We start from the raw sequence: 5,000 nt of genomic DNA on the forward strand, positions 1-5,000 counted from the left end.
GTGATCTTAACAGATCGCTTACTACAAACTACAAACGTCACAAAAAGATAAGAATGACAGAATTCCATTCACCCTCACTTTCCATCCTCATAATCACGCAGTCAAAAGCATCATTCTTAGTAATTTTAAATTACTCCAAAATGATCCCGAGACTGGTAGAATCTTTTCGCAACCTCCACTTATTTCATTCAAACGCGACAAAAACGTAGGCAACTTTTTAGTTAGAAGCGTGCTCAAGACTAACGAGCAACCCGGCACTTTCAAATGGGCGCGCTCACGATGCAAAACTTGTCTTTTCATTGTTAACACTAGCAAGATATCGGGACCTAAGCGATCTGTTAATATAAGATCACCGATCGCTTCACATGTACCTCCGCAAATGTCATTTATTGCATAACTTGTACGTTATGCAATAAATTATACATTGGTGAGACAGGTAGACGACTAGGTGACCGATTCCGCGAACACCTTCGCGATGTTGAGAAGAACGACAAGGATGCATCCAAGCCAGTCGCTCGCCATTTTAATCTGCCTAACCACTCCAAAAAACACATGGCTATCTGCGGCCTTTCCCTACATCTAGGTACGACGGAAAGCCGCAAGAATCTGGAACAAAAATTCATCTTTCAAATCGGCACCCTTAATCCTCACGGTATTAACGAACGCTTTTCATTTAACTAATATATTCCTATTTTTCACGTTGCCATGTTACCACCAATAGCGTAGCTCCTACTCTACTATAAAAACTACACGCAACCCATAATCCCTCGATTCGCTCTGACGAAGGGCTAACGCTCGAAACGTCAGCTTTTAGAATCTCTGTACGGTGGCCAATTTACATTATCAACTCCGTTGATCAAACCAACTTTTTGATTCCTAACTTATATTCCATTTATTCCTATTCCGGAATATGGTCAATCGAACGCACCCTTAGATAAGTTGAGTTGCAGTACTTTAAAATAAAAAGAAAATTACACTGACTGCTATTGGGATCCAAAAATAACACTCGGATACAAATCTGCAAACTATGTATTATACTGACTGTTTCGTTGGCATTTAGCGATAGCTACTTCTAGTAGTCTTGTGCTATAAATGAGGCAAAAACTGTAAACAAAGATTCCGCTATAAGCTAACACAACTCTGTACTCGTTTCTGCTGGCTGCAACTCAACTCTTTCTACAGCTCGAATTTTAAAAAAAAGTTGCTTCTGGTATTTTTTTTTGTTTCTTTTTTCTTTTCAATTACTCCGACCAAGCGACCTAAATTTAGGAAACGCATTCGATGTAGACGTTCTTAGGGCTTCGTCACGCGTTCCTCCCCCGCTAATGTCTGCCGAAACGAAAAACCCCTTCCGTTCGTGGATTACGGATCAACCAGAGACCGTTTTCCACTTTTGGATAAACTCATGTTTTGTATGGCATTCCGGCTTTCGCAGCATGTAATTAGCTATGCACAACACAATCGCAATTAGTCAATACTGATTGGTTTCTTTAAATAGTGTGCAAACAGCCGTTGAACGGAAGTGATCTTTCGTTTCATCAGACGTTCGTGTGGGAGGAACGCGTGACCAAGCCCTAAGAACCTTTGCGTGGGAGGCTAATTCGATGCTGAACGGAGGAAAGAAAGAGAGGATGGGAATTAGTGATTCTAAGTAGGAGGTCCTCTCGGGGGAGGGGGGATCCTTGTTCCCTCGTTTCGTTTAAAAAAATTGCTTTTGTTTCCTTGTTCCTGAATTACTTTCAAACTTGGCCTCAGCTTTTTGATCCCTAAAATGGGTTATGTTCCCCAATATATTTTGTCCTTTTCCCCTGTCTCCCAGTTCAAATTAGCCATGTTCCCTGGTTCTCCCACAACCCTTGGGAGTCAATGGAACCACGTAAAATACAACTTTGCGTTATTATTTTTTTTCACGTTGAACGATACGATTGACCGTATTCCGGAATAGGAATACATGGAATAGAAGTTAGAAATCCTTCGCTTTTACGGAGATTCACGTTAAAATTGTCAAACACCTGCTAAAATGCTATTTTAAACATATTTTTGTTGTCCTTGTTTCTGCAAAAGGCCACACATAGTGTTTTAAATCATTACTCCACGTATTCTTATTCCGGAATAGGGTCAATCGAACGCACCCTTAAATTAAGGGTGCTTTACTGAGTACGGTATTGTAATAAAAATGCGTGCCGCACGTGCAGCAAGATTATTTCATCTTATTAAATTTTCGACTTCTGTGATAATAAACCATCTTAGCCTGTGCAATTTGTTTTTCCATTCCAGACCTCGTGATGTTCTTAAGGGACTTTTCCTTTTGATTTTTCATTAGTTTTGCGTACATATACGTGCTTAAGACGACATTTGAAAGAAACTGTTCCCTTCAAGTACCATCACGGGGTCTTAAAAAAAGGGAAAGCAGTCGAATATTTTTTAGAAAGATTTCAACAGTTCAACCCTTGAGTGAATTTTATAGAAAGTACTGTGTAATTCAATTCACCAGTGAAGTTTTAGTCGTTTACATCAAGTTAATCGAAATGTCGTGTTTTTTTTTTTCACCTAAAACCAAATTGACGTCTTCGAGTGGAAATAGTACCAAACAACGGAATTTACTTTGCGATAACTATAATGCACATTTACTTAAATTACATATCTATTTCAATTTTTTCTTTTTTCCGTTTTTTATCTCGTTTAGAAAGGCGCTTTATTGAAATAAGTTGCACTTGTCCTCTGGTAAGCAAGAAAATTTGAGGAGGGAGTGTGGACCAGCGTGATCTCGAGATCCCGGGTTCAAGACCCGTTCCAACTACTCGCTGAATTGGATCTTGGTAGTCCCTGCAGCTGGTTCAACTAGCTTCTCACTTGCATTTGTAAATGACGACCTGTTTGCCTCTGGCCGGTTGAGATTCTTACCAATTGTTGTTCTGTTCTGCCGTTTTCTTGGTTGTATATGGGGAGTGGTTAATTAGGTATGTACGTATGTTCCCTGCTAGCAGAGGTCCCTTTAGGTTCTTTTGCGTTCGCCGGACTGATGAGTACGGGAAAAGAGACCGTACCCTGCGAGCAGTTGGTTTCTCCTACGCTTTGCGAGAGAGAAACCACTGCGAGCTACCGTTAGTTTCTTTGACTTAGCCGCCGTCCAGCGCCAACGACGAATAAATTAAATTTGAACCGGTAAATCGAGTTAGTAAACTTGTTTTGGCGCTTGCGCGTGCGTTCAGCTACGTAACTGCTGCGTTTGGGCAAGCCTACTGTATAGCGATTTCCCGCGAAATGAGACGAAGTGATTTTATCGTGGAAAATATGGCAAGGCACTGTATTGCATATGGATGCGTTAACCGAAGTAACAATCCCAAATGTGCGAAACTATCGAGGGCAGCTTCCATTCAACAAATGTAGTTTCTCTTCCTCTGAGAAAAACGTATATTTTTTGGATAGGAACTCATTATTTTCTTCGCATTTCGCTTGCTAAAACTCTTACCCTTCGCTTCGCTTTCGCGCGCTCTGAAACGAACACTGCTGAAACGTTGTCTCAACTGTAATAACAGCTATTAATTTTCATCAGAATGGCGCCTATTTTTTGGGGTTCGCTGTCTTACTTCATACTCTCTTGCCTGCGAATGGTCAGTGCTAGCAACGATTTCACCATTCAGATCGGTTATAGAATCGGCACAACAAGATAGATTTAATGAGCAAGGCACCGTTGTCTCCCAAGCGCGTTTGACATCCAGGTACAATGGTTCGTTGTACTTTACGAGATCAGAGCAGACCGTAAAATGACTAAAATTAAATTCACCTTCATGTCGAGAACGTCATCTTAGGAAAGCCCGGTAGGCTTATTATAGCCACAACTTGCTCGGCAACTTTCCGAAATCTTTTGAGACTTTCGGCAACTTTCAATTTTTTTAATTTTTTAAAAATTGTTTTTCTAATTTTTTCGCTACATTTATGAGCTTTCGAAAGAAAAAGTCAGCTAAATGTTTCTCGTTTGTAGAACTGTGTGTAACCCAGGAGCCAGGGTAAGTCTTTTGGTACTGCATGCCTGTCCATGAGGTCAGCGGTCTCACATGGTGGACAACACATTCTAGCTGGATGAAGGCCCGAGTAGTTGCTGATGTCCACTGTTGTATTTGAGTTCTATTAATGGAGTTTTGTTAAAGAAAGAAAATGCGAATAAAACCTTTTTGTACTGTGCACGATCTAAACGGTAACAAAATCAACTTCAAGTGCAAAGAAGTAAAAACAAAGAAGCAACTTTTCGGCAACTTTTTTGGAAATTCGGCACTTTTGGAAATAAAATAGAAACTTTTTAGCAACTTTTAGACCCTTTTATGGGCAACTTGTGGCTAATCCTAAAGACCGGATGGTCTCTTCTTCCTTCATTCAATCCAGTCAAAGGATATATACCACCTTTTACTCATATTGTGAAACCTAAATAAAGTTGGGTTTTATATTATGCCACACAAGTGAATAGTGCTTTCCGCGCATTCTGATTGGCTAGCTCGGAGGTAGCCGTAGCTCACCTCTGAGCAAACGGAGAAAAACAAAATGGCTTCCCGTTTCACTTCGGTGCAGTACTGAGGAGCGAATTTCATCGAAAGTAAAAAAAAAACTCGGCTGATTATTGAAGTTGTGTGGTCTATATCGTATTGTAAACAATTTTTTCGTTCAAATTGTAACGTTCCATTAGCCAAAGGCCATTACTTGTAACATCCTTATGACGAAAGGCAGTGCCTTTCGAAATATTGGTAACTGTATACAAAAGATATTCCTTCAATTCACTGTTTGATTAGCCTTTCACTTCTGGTTTGTTAAAACAATTACATGGTGATTAGATCCTTCACCGGGATCCGGTGCTTCTTTTTTGTTACGTTGATCCTTGTTACTACAATTTAGGTATTTGTAATTCACACAAGGACGAAGGACGTGCTTTCCTCCGTAGAAGATCTGGTGGACGACTCTTGACGAAGAAAAGTCCTGGAAACGAGGTTGAAGCTACAATAGACCTT

At 40.3% G+C, this 5,000-nt stretch overlaps 1 long non-coding RNA gene across 1 annotated transcript in view; it reads left to right on the plus strand.

The window, feature by feature from the left end:
* Window positions 1-4,926, plus strand: part of LOC137984319 (uncharacterized) — a 6,204-nt gene extending 1,278 nt beyond the window's left edge. Inside the window, exons 2-3 of the long non-coding RNA XR_011119107.1 lie at window positions 2,687-2,960; window positions 3,986-4,926. This is a non-coding gene — a long non-coding RNA (uncharacterized lncRNA). The remainder of the gene's footprint in view (window positions 1-2,686; window positions 2,961-3,985) is intronic.
* Window positions 4,927-5,000: the final 74 nt, after the last annotated feature.

The sequence above is a fragment of the Montipora foliosa genome, chromosome 14 (assembly GCF_036669935.1).
Source record: "Montipora foliosa isolate CH-2021 chromosome 14, ASM3666993v2, whole genome shotgun sequence".
Lineage (NCBI taxonomy): Eukaryota > Metazoa > Cnidaria > Anthozoa > Scleractinia > Acroporidae > Montipora > Montipora foliosa.